Genomic DNA, 18,133 nt, shown 5'->3' on the forward strand with positions numbered 1-18,133 from the left:
TTTTGTGACTTTCTTTAAGAATTGGGCCCCTATTTAGATCTGGTGTTAACCAATACCTTTTGTTTTATTAAAATTCAATTTCTCACTCTATCCATCTATCAGCTGGCTTCACTGTGACTGATCTTACTTGCAGAACCCGCTCCTACTCAGCGCCAGGATACCCTCATGGGTGACAAGTTACGCCCTCTACAAATCCATGTTACATTACAATTATTACAATCTGCTCTTTCACAAGGAGCATATCAGCACATAAAGAAGTTTTGTTCAGTGCCAGGAACCTCTGTGGCAATGTGTGCTTTTTGCAACCAAAAAATATTTTTGCTTTTTGCTGAAATTTGCCACAATGGTGAGGGCCCAGCTGTAAAGTTTTACAAACACCATGTTAAAACTAGACAGGCATTGACAAAACCAAAAGACGTACCACCAATATCAGACCGGTTGGGTTTGCCAATGCTTGTTTATATTCATGTTTCACAAAATCTTGGTGAAACTGGTAACACTGACTGACTGAATATTTTTGGAAAAAATGGTACATACAATTTCTCAGTATTTTAGCAGAACCTTTTTTCCTAGTTGCATTTTTTGTAAACATTTTATTTTGAAAGCAAAAAATCTATCTTACTTTCAAGCTTCTGCAAATATTTGCATATAATCAAAAGGCATACTAGGAGCGTGATACGTAGCCTCATAGTTTTACACTTTGCAAACATGTGTACACTTTTTTACTGAAACCACTGTCAGTAGTGCAGTCCGAGCTTACGTGTATTTAAAACACACACCCTTATTATAAAGGCTTTGTATTAATGAACCATAAATACAAGTTCAGACAGCATTAACATATGCACACAAATATTACCTCAACTGAAGACAGTTCCTTTCCCTGCTCTGAAATGTGGAACTGTAAATTGTTAGCCAAAGGGGGTGTGCTGCAGCGGGGTTGAGCCTACTTGTTCCAAGGACAAAATAAACCTGAAAACTTGTTGTCCTTGACCCCAAACTATATGTGTCGGGCTACAGGTATTCCACACCCCTACTTAAAGTGGGCTTTGAGACAGCCTATTACTTATGTTTAGTTGGCTTTCCGGTCACTCGTGTTTGTCCCAGCCTTGGAGCATAGCTTCTTTGCCATCCTTTTCATTGGAAGTCTTGTATTCACCCACTGCTCACATTCAGGGATCAACTTTTTGCTTTTTCTTTCAGCACTCTATGGGAATGCATGTGCTCTCTTGCTCTCTGCTTCATATGCTGTTCCAGTCTCAAATTCAAATTCCTGCCCCCACATGCTCCATGTTGCTCCCAACGCCCATATCCCAGCTCATCCATTGTCCCCCCATCACTTTCTTTGTGGCTAGTTATTTAAATCTCCCCGTCTCGTACCCTTAAGTCCTCAGTTGCTCCTCTGGCTGCTCACCTTCACTCTTTGTTGCCCTTCCCATGTAGACTTCTTGCCAACATCCCCCTCTTGTTGTGATTCTTTAAAAAAAAAACCTTTGCCATCTGCGCTTTGGTGCTGGCCCACATCTTTAACAAAATGCACAATTAAATTATGTTTTTATTATTGTTTCACAGTTGGTGTTAGAATCTTGACGATGATGGGCTGGTTCTAGTTATTTGGGGCCATATGCATCATGCATTTTTGTGGTCGCAAGTGGCCCATTTGGGACCGCAAAAATAAATTTTTATATGTGTGAATTCCAATTTGCGATTCAGTAACATTCACATTTTATCACCTACCTCAAATAGGTGGTAACCCATTTGCAGACAGGAAGGGGTCCCCAAAAGACCCCTTCTTCTTTGTGAATGGCAGCAAAAACATTTTTTAAGAGCAGGCAGTGGTTCCACGGACCACTGCCTACTCTTAAAAAATGAAAAGAAAACTTTTCATTTTTATTTTTTAAACACATCCCATTTTCCTTTAAGGAAAATAGGCTGCATTTAAAAATAAAAAAGATTGCTTTATTTAAAAGCAATCACAGACACGGTGGTCTGCTGAGTCCAGCAGGCCACCATCCCTGTGATTTTTGTGTTTCAGAAAGGGTCTGAATTGCGACGTGCCTCATTAATCGTAGTGCGGTAGGTCGACTTGCGACCCATTAGGAAATGCTAAATGAAAATCATGGAGTTCATACATTCAAATAGTAGTTACCTAATTGTGATTCCCTCTCCGTATGGCAATCTCTTCAAAGTGCCCCCGCTATTCTTATGGGGTTACTGGTTCCTCATCACACACAGGTGATGACCCATTCGGCACAGCGATGATCATGGCTCACTTCATTTCGGCCCTCCTCTGGCATAGGAGAGTTGCTGATGTTCCCTGCACACAGGCAATGACCGAATTTTGCAGCAGCCATCTTCTCACACCTCGCCAGGGGAATCCACTCAGCAGGCTTCCCGACTAGATCTCACTCCCTCCAATGGTCTCCTCTTTCTCTCAGGGCACACTGGTCTTGGCAAGCAGGCAGATGCTGGTACTCCTGGCTCAAGGGCAGTTGGTCCTGGATTCCCTTGGGATATCCCCTCACCCACCTGGGAGCCTAGCGGGACTTGATCCCCAGTCCTGGTCCTTGACCGAAGTCTTGCATCCCTTCTCCTCCTCCCTGCTTGACAGTTGGCAGTTTTAAGAGTCTCAAGATCCCCTTCTTATAGTCTATTTCCAAACACCAAATGTGATTTAGAATCTGAGTCTTCAACGTTTATGTTGGGGGTCTGTTTCCTTTTAAAGTCCCACTCCTCTGCCGTCCTTTTCTTGAGAAAGCAGACTGTCACAGCAAGAGCGACTCCACAGCTGATAGCCTACAACACAGGCCATGGGAGTGACTAGGAATTTACACCTGGATGTCAGTCAGATTGAAATGTGCTTAAACAGGTTAATCCTGGAACCTAATCCCTACTCTTTATTTCCTCCGTTCTCCTCCACTGGCTGCTTCTTCTACATGTCTGGCATGGTTACCCATGTGCACCCAGTTGTCGGCTGTTGTCCATGTTTTCACTGCTCTGTAGTTTATACTTCTCTGACAACCTTTCGGATTTGGCTTTTATGCTTTTCGCCCTCCTATCCTCAATAGCTTGCTATGTGTCTTGTCTTAGCCATTCTTTCTTCTTTATTGTATTGGCCCCCGAGGCATGTTTCATTTCTGTACACAGTTGCTGAAGAAGTCTGTTCCCATTTCTTGTTTGCCTGTGTCTGCAGATGGCTCAGGCTTTTCATTTGTGTCTTCCAGGAGCTAGAAACAGTTTTTGATCTGTAAGATGAAAGCCTTCTTGGGGGCACTGTAATTCTGCCACACCAAAGTGCTGTTGCAGTGAGCATTTCCAGGTGCCTGTTGTCATCAAGTGTGCAATCTAGTTTCTGTCTCTGCCATTGGGTGAGCGCCAAGTTAGTTTGTGACTATCACAGTGAGGAAGAGAGCCCTGCTGAGCAGATCATTTGTGGCACAAAATTCCCACAGTCTTTTTCCTTTGTCATTCATTGCTCCATAACCTTCCTTTCCCAAGGCTCTGTCATGGTTCCTGTTGTAATTTCTTACTTAAGCATTCAAGTCTGTTATCACAATCTTCAGGTCATGGTTCAGCATGGCCTCAAGCTCAGCGTGCATCATGTGGTAGACTCCAAAGAAGTGAGCATTAACCAACTGTAACGACTGTCGTGGAATCACCTTTCTGTCGATCCGAGTAAAATCCTGGCAAAATTAACTATACAAAACATTTCTGATGCTGTAGGCAAATAGTTAAGGAAAGAACATGCTGGGGTCCTCAAGATGAGATTGTGTGTTCATCGCATCCTTACTCTACGCAACATTTTAGAGCAGCGCACTAAGCGGCAGAGGCAACTATACATCAGCTTCATAGATTTTGAGAAAGCCTTTGACAGTATCCACCATCACAGCATCTGGAATATACTGAGAGCCTATGGCATATTGCAGCAGATAGTTCTACACCTAAAGAGCTTCTATGATAATTTTACCTGCAAGTTGGGAGATCGTGAGTATAACTTTGAAGTCAAGACCAGTGTGAGACAGGAATGCAGGATGTATGTATTGCTCTCCAACCTAGTCATTGATTGGGTGATGCGATGCACAACTAAAGACGAGATCAGATGCATCAGATGGACCTTATTCTTTACACTGGAGGACTTTGACTTTGCAGATGACCTAGCCTTGCTCTGTCACACACCAGAATATGAAAGATAAGATATTTCGCCACAACATCTGTTCACAGCAAGTGGGCCTGAAGATCAACATAAACAAATCGGACATGATGCCACTCAAAATCTCAAACCAGTCAAGGTGGAGAGAGAGGACCTAGCCATGACTGAAGTTCACCTGACTCAACAGTACTTTTAGACATGAGGAAAGGGAAGGTGATAACATCAGGAGCAGACTGAGCAAGCCCAGGATGGCCTTCAGGATGCTGAACAGTGTTTGGAGTTCATCTCAGTACTGCAGCAACACCAAGCTGAGGCTTTACTAGAGCTGTGTTCTGTCCCCTCTCTTGTATGGATCAGAATTCTGGCAGATGCCGAAAACTGACATCACCAAACTGTCAGACTTCCATACCAGTAAACTGAGAAGAATTTTGTACATTTATTGGCCACAAACCATTTCCAACAAGGTACTGGTCATCAGATGCAAGCAATAAAGCAGGGACTTCATCACTATGAAAAAAATATGGAGATGGAGAGGAGACACCAGCAGGAAAGAACAAGACTTCATCACAAGAACAGCTCTCCAGTGGACCCCAGGAGGCCAAAGAACACCTGGAGGCATACTGTAGAAGCAGAAATGAAAACCCTGAAACAAAGCTGGGGCACCATACAGAAGCTTTCCCAAGACAGACCAAAGCTGAGGTCTTTTGTTGCTTACTGAAAACTATGCACTGCGTGCCCTTCTCTCAAACTTCTTCCATCACACTGCTAAGTGCTGCATCTCATAACACAATAACCTCACCTCGGTGGTCATCACCCACAACACGGAAACACTTCCCAAATAGGATCAAAACAAAGACAACACTCTTCACCCACACAACGCTACACACATAGGCAAGCTCTTCAGTGCCCCACATATAACAACTATATAAGAGTAATACAATATAATACATGCCAGTCGGTATAACAAACAATTTGGTGTCCACCATCTCGGGATAATAAATAAAAAAATAGACAAAATGACACTCTAACCATGCGCTTTGAACATGCATAAGTGGGTTACTGCAGCTTAATGTACCAGCACTGCACATGCATCCTTGTTGTTTTTTCCTTTTGTAGGTCTCGCATAGGCAGTATGAAGCATGGTGTAACTCATCTGTGGGCTTAGAACACGCCCACCTCTTGTAATTCGTTCCTTTGCCTGCCCTGTGAAAATACTTGCTTTTCTGTGGGCAGTTGCTTACATTTGTCCCTCCTTTTGGTGTGCTGCTCACGCCCATGGGTCTGCCCATGTTACTTGCAGGCTTTCACTTCTGGGCTATTTGTCTTACATTCATGCACTATTTTTTCTTTTAGAGCTCAGCTCAGCCTCGGGGAGCAGCAGAATTAACTGCTATACAACCCTGCATAACTCCCATTTAGAAATATTGTGTGATTATCGCCATGGGCCATTACATGTCTGCAGAGATGAAGAAGTTGCATTTACCTGAATTGCATGGGCAATTTAGACCTTCTTTGTCGCGCTCAGATTCGCCAAGGCCATCTCTCCCTCAAAAACAAAGTGCTGCAAACTTTTCAAGACCGGAAACTGGGAAACACGCTCAGAACGTCATTAGTAGGGGACACTGTCATTCACCCACTGTAGGCTCCTGAGGTAATCTGTCATTAAACAGATTCCATATGACTCGCAAACAACTATTGCACACAGAATAACGGCCCACCTCTCCTGCAGTGTGCCTTTGGAACTACCTAAAATGTTTGGCCATCTTGAAAAACAAAACACAATTGTTATGGAATGGTCAAAAAATAAAAAGGAGTCTTATTTTTTTCAAAACTTACCAAGAAAGCTGTTGTATTTTATATTTTCTAATAGAATTATTAAAAAAATTGAAATAAAATGCATATTTTCCTGTACCTGACATATAATGGTAAACATGCAGCAATAGTCACAAAAAGTGTCTTATATTTTTAATTGCTTACTATTAATTTGTCTATTAGTGGGAAATCTTCTTAAAGCGCACGTAAATACTCAAGGGCCAAGATGTAAGGCTCGTGTTATGTTGCCTCGGTTCTTTGTTAACCCCTTTAGTGTGGGCGTCGGCCACTGGCCGACGCCCGCACTACCTCCGTGGTGCGGGTCACGACCAGTGGCCGACACCGGGATTTTCTTTTTGTTTTGTTTTTTAGCCCTGGGAGACACGGAAGAGCTTCTGTGTCTTCCCCCGCCCCCCACCCACCCCTTTGTGACGTCAGCACGCCTTGCGTCACAGTGTTGTTTTCCCAATCGGAGCAGGAAGCAGCCGTAGGGCCGCTTCCTGCTCCGATGGGGAAAACGGCCCCAAACGGCCTTCCCCATGTTCGGGAAGGCCTTGTATGAGAGGGGAGACTCTCCCCTTTCATACGAAGCCTTCCTGAACGCGTTTCCTGGCCCTCGATCGCAGCACAGCTGCGATCGAGGGCCAGGAAATGCCACTAGACACCAGGGTTTTCACTTGGGGGGGTCGGCCCCCTCGGAAAACGGGCCGCCCCCCCCGGCCATATTTTCAAATTTAAATATTGGGGCCCCCTGGGGGGGGGCGATCGCGCCACCCTCAGGGGCTAATTTTTTAAAAACAAAAAATAACGAAATTGACAGGGGGTTGCCCATAGGCAGGGCGACCCCCTGTGGGGCCATATTTTTCAAATTCAATGTTGAGGCCCCCAGGGGCTAATTTAAAAAAAAATTAAAATAACGAAATTGAAAGGGGGTCGCCCATAGGCAGGGCGGCCCCCTGTGGGGGCAATTTCTTTTTTTTGTAGTAGTTTTGGCCCCAAGGAAACCCTACAACTACCCAAAAAAAATAAAGTTATATATATAGATATAGATATATATACATATATCTATATCTATATATATATATTTAGATAGATATATCAATCCATGTAGATAGATATGTCTATCTACATGGATATATCTATAGATAGATCTATATATATATATATATGTATGTATATATATATATATATATATAAATCTATAGATATATCCATGTAGATAGATATATCTATATAGAGATCTATATATATATATATATATATATATATATATATATATATATCACTTTTGTCAGTGCATGTGTGGTTTCCCTGGGGGCTGCAATCGGCCCCCAGGAAAACCAGACCCACATATAAAAGTGATCTATATATATATATTTTATATATATATATATTATATATATATTATATATATATATATATTTGCCACCAGTTGTCTTGCAGTTGCAGCTTGCGTCTTCAAAGCAGTGCACATACTTCAACTGACACATTTCAACTGTAGCTTTTAGGCAGCAATAAAGAATCAAGTAAGTCTTGTGATTATGTTTCTGCTACAAAAGGATCAGACTTTTGTCTAGTGGCAGTTTTAGTGCCATAAAGAAGCGCAGAAGGTTTACATGACTACTGCAAAGAGCAAATCTGTATTTTAAGTAAATAGTTGAGTACGTTAGTAAAGTCAGCCACTACCTGCGCTATAATACAAATGAAATGTGTGTGCGGGGTGGGGGGTGGCTATGGAGAGATGAAGAGCATGTTTGCTGGGTGGTAATGAGGGAATCCAAGAAGGAGGACATGGAAGTGGGAGCACCAATAATGATTGTTGGACTGGGTGCAGGAGGTGCTAAAGACTGTGACGAATGGTATGTGACAAGGTGTTTGAGTGTCTTGAAAGAACGTGCTGATTGAGGGAAGAAGCGCAGGTAAGTTGGCCTCTACTGTTGCACGTATCACACACACACACCAGCAATTTTTTGACTGTCTATGTAGGCTAGTGTTTTAGAGCAACAGTTTAGGCAATAGCAGAGATGGCATCTTGATGGATGACTGCTGCTGACATCACTCTGGTTATAGAGGACAGCTCTGACATAGGATCAGAGACTGAGACAGCAGATACTGAGACAGCATCTGAGGGACAGGACAATGGCGTAGACTCTGGGAGTGATTTTTCAGTTGGAGGAGTCCCATTGGATAACTCCTTCCAGTAAATTGTGAGGGAGGTGATGAGGGCAGTCCTGTTGTCCCTTCGCAAGCACAGTCTCTGCAACAGGGCAATAGTGGATTAACCCAACCCAGAGAGCAGGTGAATGCGGGGGCAAGCACAGAGAGGGTGCTCTCTTGGGAGCTCCCCAATTTAGTTCAGCCCCGAATTCCACTGCCCAAATTGTATTGTGGAGACATCAAAATTATCTATCACAAAACAAACTGGTTTTGTAAGGCAGGCACCTGTGTTTTTGGTCCTGGGTTCGGCGGCTATATAGGGAAACATACTAAACCCAAACATTTCTGGAAACTAGACATCCGGGGGAGTCCACAGAGGTGTGACTTGTGTGGATTCCCCAAAGTTTTCTTACCCAGAATACACTGCAAAGCTGAAATGTTGAATAAAAACTCTATTTTTCTTGCATTTCTGTCACACAAACTACAGGAATATGCTGCGATCCACAACATTCCTACCACCCAGTGATTCCTCACCTGTCCTGATAAAAACACTACCCCACTTGCGTGCCTATACCTAGTGCCTGCTTAAGGAATGGATCACCCCAGGGTCAACAGTTGCCTCATGTAAGTACCAACATTGACCGTTGTGTGATCTATTCCTGTCGCGGGCACTAGGCCTACCCCCACAAGTGAGGTATCATTTTTATCGGGAGACTTGGGGGAATGCTGGGTGGAAGGAAATTTGTGGCTCCTCTCAAATTCCAGAACTTTCTGTCACCGAAATGTGAGGAAAAAGTGTTTTTTTGGCCACATTTTGAGGTTTGCAAAGGATTCTGGGTAACAGAACCTGATCAGAGCCCCACAAGTCACCCCTTCTTGGATTCCCCTAGGTGTCTAGTTTTCAAAACTGTGCAGGTTTGCTAGGTTTCACTAAGTGCCTGCTGAGCTAGAGGCCAAAATCTACAGCTAGGCACTTTGCAAAAAACAGCTCTGTTTTCTTTGTCAAAATGTGATGTGTCCACGTTGTGTTTTGGTGCATTTCGTGTCGCGAGCACTAGGCCTACCCCCACAAGTGAGGTATCATTTTTATCGGGAGACTTGGGGGAACGCTGGGTGGAAGAAAATTTGTGGCTCCTCTCAGATTCCAGAACTTTCTGTCACCGAAATGTGAGGAAAAAGTGTTTTTTGGCCACATTTTGAGGTTTGCAAAGGATTCTGGGTAACAGAACCTGATCAGAGCCCCACAAGTCGCCCCATCTTGGATTCCCCTAGGTGTCTAGTTTTCAAAACTGTGCAGGTTTGCTAGGTTTCCCTAGGTGCCTGCTGAGCTAGAGGCCAAAATCCACAGCGAGGCACTTTGCAAAAAAACGCTCTGTTTTCTTTGTCAAAATGTGATGTGTCCACGTTGTGTTTTGGGGCATTTCCTGTTGCGGGCACTACTCCTACCCCCACAAGTGAGGTATCATTTTTATCAGAAGACTTGGAATGCTGGGTGGAAGGAAATTTGTGGCTCCTCTCAGATTTCAGAACTTTCTGTCACCGAAATGTGAGGAAAAATTGTTTTGTGGGCCACATTTTAAGGTTTGCAAAGGATTCTGGGTAACAGAACCTGATCAGAGCCCCACAAGTCAGCCCGTCCTGTATTCCCCTAGGTGTCTAGTTTTCAAAAATGTGCTGGTTTTGTAGGTTTCCCTAGGTGCCGGCTGAGCTAGAGGCTAAAATCTACAGCTAGGCACTTTGCAAAAAATATTTCAGATTTCAATGTAAAAATGTGATGTGTCCATGTTGCCTTTCCTGTCACGTGCATTAGGCCTACCCACGCAAGTGAGGTACCATTTTTATCGGGAGACTTGGGGGAACACAGAATAGCACAACAAGTGTTATTGCCCCTTGTCTTTCTCTACATTTTGTGCTTCCAAATGTAAGACAGTGTGTGAAAAAGACGTCTATTTGAGAAATGGTCTGTAATTCACATGCTAGTATGGGCACCCCGGAATTCAGAGATGGGCAAATAACCACTGCTGCTCAATACCTTATCTTATGCCCATTTTGTAAATACAAAGGTTTTCTTGATACCTATTTTTCACTCTTTATATTTCAGCAAATGAATTACTGTATGCCCGGTATAGAATGAAAACCCATTGCAAGGTGCAGCTCATTTATTGGCTCTGGGTACCTAGGGATCTTGATGAACCTACAAGCCATATATATCCCTGCAACCAGAAGAGTCCAGCACATGTAATGGTATATTGCTTGAAAAAATCTGACATTGCAGGAAAAAGTAACAGAGTAAAACACTGAGAAAAATTGCTGTTTTTTTCAGCTCAATTTAATTTATTTTTGTTTTCAGCTGTTATTTTCTGTAGGAAAACCTTGTAGGATCTACACAAATGACCCCTTACTGAATTCAGAATATTGTCTACTTTTCAGAAATGCTTAGCTTTCCGGGATCGAGTATTGGTTTCACACCCATTCCTGTCACTAACTGGAAGGAGGCTGAAAGCACCAAAAATATAAAAAATGGGGTATGTCAAAATTGTGTTGAAAAATGTGGTTTTCTGATTCAAGTCTGCCTGTTCCTGAAAGCTGGGAAGATGGTGATTTTAGCACCACAAACCTTTTGTTGATGCCATTTCCAGGGAAAAAACCACAAGCCTTCTTCGGCAGACCTTTTTTCCCATTTTTTTGAAAAATAAATAAATTGTAGGTGTATTTTGGCTAATTTCTTGGTCTCCTCCAGGGGAACCCAAAAACTCTGGGTACCTTTAGAATCCCTAGGATGTTGGAAAAAAAGGACGCAAATTTGGCGTGGATAGATTATGTGGACAAAAAGTTATGAAGGCCTAAGCGCGAACTACCCCAAATAGCCAAAAGGGCTCAGCACTGGGGGGGAGGGGAAGGCCCAGCAGCTAAGAGGTTAATGAACGCTGTCCTGCCTCTTTGCTTGCTGTGAGAGCTCACGCTGTAAGCGCTGCTATCATAGACGGCACTAACTACACTGCTACGCAGGCGCGTGGTTTAGGATGCATTTGCCAAGGAAACCGTGCAGCGAGAGGCACGTTTGTCACTTTCAGGTATCAGCTGGAGCAAACGTTCGACCGAGATGGATTTTGGAACTCAAATATAAATTCACATTAATGCTTTATTTTTATTGAGAAGAACAGGCAGCATTTGGTGTGTTTCCTTCACAAAGTCAAGTAAATGTACACAACTGGTAGAACATTTCATGTCGGTATTTTTTTGTTTTTGTTTTAGAAGAAGGGTTCACAGCTTGCATCTGTTACAAATGATAGTGTGCGGTAAGGCACATGTGCCCAATTTCTAGCCACTTCCTGGTTTCATCCACCTAAGCCTAATGCTGTGCGGTAGTGAGAGGAAGCCATTAGCTTGCTGGTATTGGCAACTGGAACAGGAAAGCTACTGACTATGTCAGCTTGTTCTAGTGGTACTCAATGATCTGATTTGCTTCAAACCTGTCAAAGTGGTAACGGGGTTCCTCTATGTTGGTTCCTCTTCATCTTTAAATTAAAATGCAGTGTATTCTAGGACTACTCATTACTGCCCGTTGATTTAGTTGGGTAGTTTTTAAAGCTATAGATTTGCATTTCATTTGAAAGGCTGTAGCTGAACTTTCTTTGTAGGCTGATAGCAAGAATCATATTATTAATTATAGTAATGGGAATATGGTGTTTTCTATTCCTGATAGAAAGTGTTTTATCGGTTTGCAGCAAAACATTAAATACAGTACTCAGTGTTTACAACTGATGGTATTGTGAATTATTACAAATATTAAACACATGAAGTGTTTCTGATATACACCCAACTATGAAACACACAGTGAAGACTGTTATTTCCAGTCATTTTTAGGTCTCGCATAGGCAGTGCTTAGAACACAAACACCTCTTGTTACTCGTTCCTTTGTGTGCCCTTTAAAAATCCTTGCTTTTCTGAGGCCAGTTGCTTACATTTGTCCCTCCTTTTGGTGCGCTGCTCACGCCTATGCTTCTGCCCGTTACTTGCAGGCTTTCATTTCTGGACCATTTGTCTTATTCACACACTTTTTCTTCTACAGCTCAGCTCAGCCTCTGGGAGCAGCAGAAGTGCTGTTTAGCCCTGCATACCTGCCATTTAGAAATCTTGAGCCATATGTACGAACACTTTTTCCCATAGACACAGAATGTCATTACCGCCGTAGGCCATCACATGTCTGCAGAGACTAAGATAGTACAGCGTTTACCTGAACTCCATAGGCAATACAAACCTTCTCTGCCTCACTCAGAGTCACCAAGGCCATCTCTCATTCAAACAAAAGTGCTGCCATTTTTTCCCCGGCAGATACTGGGAAACACGCTCGGAACGTCATCAGTAGCAGACACTGTCATTCACCCACCCGAAGGCCCTCGAGATCGCCTGTCATTAAACAGATGCCATATGACCTGGGAAACAACTATTAAAAGCAGGTTATCGACCCACCGGTCATGCAGAATGCCTTTGGAACTGTGAGGGAAGCTTGCATTGTACCTTCTGTGTGAGGGAAGCTTCCACCAGTTCCTAAATAAACTTACCTATCCCTCACTGTCTTGCTTTCTATCTATTCTATGCATCTTTGACCCATATATATTCACCATGCCACAAAATTCCACAGCACAAATACACTCCGTACCACACAGTTCCACAGGGCACAATTACACAAGTAACAATTAAAATACAAACCACAAATTTCCATTCCAAGCACCATACATCTCCTACACTCCAAACTAAAAGACATAGATAAAATACATTCTCATTTTTAACGCCGATGTCTCTAACTCTCGCAAATGCGAGACCTATTGCGTTTTTGCTATTCTGTTACTGACGGTCAACATAATATGCGAAAAGCATGGACAAAGCTGGACAGGTCTGCATTCGCAGCCAAAGGCGAGATCTGTTGGCATAGCCAATGCTTGTCTTTCAGTTGAACAAAATTAGTGTAGTTTTCAATGTACCTCTGAGACTAGAAATGTAACCCGAGCATTTACAAACAGCGTTTCTCGTGCTCACCCAAAAGGCTGGAAACGCTGCAACTAACAAGGGGTGCCGTGTTGTAACCTTAACTTTATTGGAACGGGTCTGGTACACTTTCTGATTAAAAATGCATCGGAGCGGAGAAGCAAGCGATTTACTGAAGGGGGGGGGGGTGTTATTATGTCGCAGTTCTGCCATACAGTTCTACTGGGAACGCAGACTGTAATAAATACCGATTTACATGAGCCAACCCTGGCTCATGGACTCCGTGCTATGCCTCCAACGCTTCAAATGTTATCGAAGCCCGGTCTTGAACCCCGAGGCAGATTTACACCTACCGAAATGTCCCGTATCACTCTGTAGTACAGTACATACAGTACATAGAGATCGCGATCTGTAGATAGGACAGAGATTAAGTGTAACCCTATATCAAAGAAAAAGAATTTTCAAAGTCTCCCCGTGTGAAGCGTCTGGAAGTCGTCTGGCCAACTTTAGTGAACGGACGCCAGGGCCCCCGCGTGCACTCGGCGGTTCTTCCTCCTGAGGGGCCTGGACCGCTGCTGTTGTCCTGTAAGGAGACCGTGTGGTGTGTGACAGTAAAGCTGGTAGGGGCAGACAGCAGGGGCTGTAGCATGTCCCACGTTGACCCTTCGAAATACCTTAGGAAGTGTGTCGAGCGCCCGTCAGCAGGGCTTTTAGTCCTGTGTGGGGAATGCGGCGTCGTAAAGGAGAGCCCTCACGCGAGGCTGGCAGTAACTAGAAGAGTCAGCCGCGTGCAGCGCTAACAGCCAGGCTCGGAAAGCATCACTCGACCGGATTAAACAATTCTGATATGTTCCTCGCCTAACGCGGCCATGCGCACCCTTCTTACTCCTACCAGCCTGTTTATGAGGGGATGTTACTTCCCACGAGGGAGAATCAGCGTAAATCAGATTCCTCTGGCTTCATCGCCATGCAACTTCCAGTCTCTTGATTAGTTAAGCTTTTCACTTATTAGCAATAACATTAGATTGTGAGCCATTCATTGCTTTAACTACCTCTACTAATGACAGATTTTGAGCCATTTATTGCTTTAAGTAGTTCCTGGTCGCAAGCTAATATCTGGGAATTGTGATCAAACCATCGGACAAAGCAAAGGAAGGAACTGCCTCCCTTTAGACGAATTTGTTTAATTCCCGGATTAATTATTAGTAACCCTCGTTACGCGGACTCATACCGTTCCTCGTCACAGACCTCACTAGTGAGCAGTATTTAAACAAAACGTCAGTGCAAGGACCCAGAGTTTTTCTTTGCAGTCCACTGCGTGTGCTGCTGAATGCCGGGGTTTCCTTGAGGAAGGCTACTTTCCTAGTTAGAATTTCAAGCTGGACATGCTCTAATGTCTCAAATACAGTATGCATTATGCCACAAACGACAAGAGAAGATCCAAATTAGGAACCACAGAATAACCCTAGGACAGGCCAACTCAAACCTTCTTAATAAATAAACGGAGGACCATTTCCCACAATGCTCCTGAGGCACTTTGATAGCTGCCAGCTAGACGTGCAAAGATGTAGCTAAATCCAGCTTGAAAACATGTCACAAGAAATTCAAATTTACTAAAGGGTCACAATCCAGGGGAGACATCCCACATATACAAATTAGGACCATAAAGTTCTCCAATACTGTGAATACGCCCTTGGCACAAAAGGATTTCTAGGCCGCCTCAGAAAAAATGCCACTTCCTTAGACATACCCGGTTTCAAAGAGTCCTAACTGTTTAGTCTCCAAGCCATTGAACATAAACCTGACAACAGGATGAAGCACAGGTCTTTGCTACCAAAGTTGTAAGTGATAATATTCAAGATCCATTTTCGTCTAACTTCCATTTGGGTCTGATTTCCATAAGCTGAAGGAGAGAGATCCAAGAGTTGCCCAGAAGTGAACCGGTAGAATGACCGAGGACCCCTCATCTTGTGAACAGCATATGTCGGGGTTAGAAGTGGGTCAGACACGGATGGGGACACACTGGTACACAACAGATATCGCACACATACAAAGCTGTCATTATGGTGCCAGTATTCATTGGCACATGATTGCTTGCACCACAATGACAGTTCATTCACACCTGCCAACTGTGTCCATGTGTGCACATTGCCAGGGGACCTGTACCTGTCATGTGGAGTACTCTGGACAGAAATATAACTAAGTGAAGGCAAATAGCAAACCTTGAGGCCAATGAAAAAAAGAGAGAGAACACCCACTCCACAAGCCCTCATAGCACTGCTCCCGATACAAAATGCTGGAAGCAGGGCATCAAGTCCAATCCGAAGGCACATATGTACATCCATAGAGTATCCAGATGTTTCTTGATTTCTTGAAAGACCTTCATTATGAGAGAGAACTCAATTTAAGGTAAAAATACCCAACTGAGGATGTCAGTCTGCATATTCTCCAACCCCTAAGTGGTCAGAGGCCTGGATCAATGGAATGTGAGACTCTGTCTAAGTCAACAATAACAGTGGTGAACTAGGGCCTTTGATATAAGATTTTGTAACCTGATTATTATATATGGTATCACACGCCTACCAATGTATATATACAGAAATTGACTAAAGTCTCATTCAACCTTCCTTCCTTCCCCACCAACTGGGTGGCATATTTAATTCCTCGGCTAACCACACTTCTTGACCTGAGGCAGATTCCTAAGTGTCACCCTTTCCCAATGTGATTGGCACCCGTTGTCATGACCACAGGATTTGAAGACCAAAGCTCGAATCTCCCGCAGAGCAGTAGGTTTTCATGAGCCACCACTAGAAACAGCTTTTCAGATACGCTGCCACAGGAATGGAGGGATCCTAGTTCTGAAACACTAAATCAAATTTTTCAAAATACGCTGTACTGTAAACTTGAAGTGAAATATGGCCCAGACCACCATAAATATGAAGGCTGCCATGTCTCCTTGTGAATGCAACTATTGATTCACCAGAGTAGCTTCCATCCTTAGGAGAACTGTCGACGCTTTACAGCCTTTGCAGCTGGAAGGAATGCATGCCCTAGAGGGGTGCTAAACAGTAAACCCCCATACAGGTACATATTCTAACAGGGCTGGATGATGGCTCTCTTGGTCTGTAGGTCTCTTCTATTTGGCTCCCCTTCTTAGAGGATCTGCTAGCAGGACCTTTTTCTGTTCCTTGAATCTGTGGAAATATTCTCAAAGTCTTGTCTACGTTCGAGGGCACCCTACAACCCTCAAGTGCAGGAAGCAGACTCATCCCAAACCTGAATGAATGCCATAACATAACCCCTCATAGAAGGCAGTACCTGTGCAGGGCTTTGCAGAGGAGGGTCCACATATTCTTACCGGCATCTACTTTGGCTTAATGGAAGACTGACCCTTAGGTATCCCTTCCATGACCTCCGAATCCTGAGGGGGCATCTGCGCCTAGGTGGAAAGTGCTGAGCAGACTGACTTCTAGAATTGTACTGTAACATCACCAAAATCATTTTAGGGTGAAAGGCCATTGTGAACTTGGCATTCTTTGTTGTCTGCTTAACCATCGGCTCCGTATTCTGACCAAAATGTTTTGGCTCAAAAAAAGGGAGTTAAGCAACAGCGATTTCTGAAAAATTAATTCTTCCAAGCTATCATCCATTGTTGTCGATGGCTGGCCATTGGCTACCATTGCTGTAAGAGAGCTGCTACCTGTCCTCTTCACATCCGAAGTCATATAGAAATATTGCTGAAGTTGCTTCTCCATTAACTCCAGAATATCACTAGAGTCTTCATCCTCTTCCAGAGTAGCAATAAGAGGCTGAGTCATGAAGCAGAGATTGGACAGAATAAGCAGCACACAGAGACAGAATATTGCTGAAAAATGAACTCTGTTTAAAGCAGACTCAACCTTCTTTTCAATAAAATCAGCCTGAGCAGCACCCTCTAGCACCACATTCACACGACTAGTCAACTTGTACAAAACAGAGTCAATCTTCAGTGTGTCAGACCATCCTTCTATAAATGAGATGCACTTATTTCTAGACACTTGGAACACATAGCTTCTCAGGCTCTGCCCACTTCTTTAGGATCACTAAATGAATACTGGGCAAAAGAGGAAGAAAAAAATCACAGAAAGATAATGCTAAGAAATCATCAGTGTGCTGCACAGGACCCTCAGACATAGAGGCCACAGGAAGCCCCTTACCACCATATGTTGAATGTGAGCTCACACTTCAGGAATCACCGTATCCCTCACACGTTTACCCAATATGTCAAATCCCAAATTATTTAATCTCATGAATCAGACTATCACGATCCCCTCTCTCTCTAGGGTCCTGAGAGTAGAAGGTCTTGAAGAATGAGGGAAACAGACAAGTGCTTATCTAAGACCACCTGCACAGTGCCTCGAGCAGCTAATAAAGTTACGAAGAAGGCATACAGGCCAGTGGCTCATCACCGGCACTAACAGGAACTCCAGGTCAAAACGTCCCTAGAAAAGGATAAGTACATGATTTAAAGAAACAAATGCTACAGTCTACATGTCTCCTTTGGAGGGCATGTGCCTGAACCCCTGTATCCTAAACTGCTCTGAAGAGCTTAGAAACATGCAAAGATTTCTACCTACCCTTGAAATCACCCATAATACCAGTACTCCACTATAGGATAGTCAGCGCGTGTCTCAGGTACAACACTAGAGTCAACACAGCTAAACAATACTTAAAGGAAACAAATACAACATCACAGCAAGAATAGCAGCAGTCACCCAGTCAACACTCGGTGACTGACACATGTAGCAACAGCAGAAAATATGATAAATCGAGCACATTTTAGGCAGCAAAAGTCAAAATTTCAAAGGAAGACGCTTACAAAAGCTTCTTAGCATCAAACAGGAAGTCACTGAGACTAAAAGTGGAACATTAACAGCTGAAATTGAAACATTGCAATGATCCTAATCTACCACAACTAAAAGGTGTATCTAAGATTCTTTCGCTTTGCATTTTAAAATGGGGGCGGGGGTTATTAGCTAATAAGTTTGG

At 43.5% G+C, this 18,133-nt stretch overlaps 1 protein-coding gene across 3 annotated transcripts in view; it reads left to right on the forward strand.

The window, feature by feature from the left end:
- FGGY (FGGY carbohydrate kinase domain containing) overlaps positions 1-18,133 on the forward strand; it is a 1,529,104-nt gene that overhangs the window by 1,461,968 nt on the left and 49,003 nt on the right. The window contains exon 15 of one of the 3 annotated variants that reach the window (XR_011202985.1): positions 10,547-10,641. The exons of the other annotated variants lie outside the window; for them this stretch is intronic. The gene's annotated coding sequence lies outside the window, so the exon portion shown is untranslated. The remainder of the gene's footprint in view (positions 1-10,546; positions 10,642-18,133) is intronic. 3 annotated transcript variants of the gene reach the window in all.

This window comes from Pleurodeles waltl, chromosome 4_2 (assembly GCF_031143425.1).
Source record: "Pleurodeles waltl isolate 20211129_DDA chromosome 4_2, aPleWal1.hap1.20221129, whole genome shotgun sequence".
In the NCBI taxonomy this organism is placed as follows: domain Eukaryota; kingdom Metazoa; phylum Chordata; class Amphibia; order Caudata; family Salamandridae; genus Pleurodeles; species Pleurodeles waltl.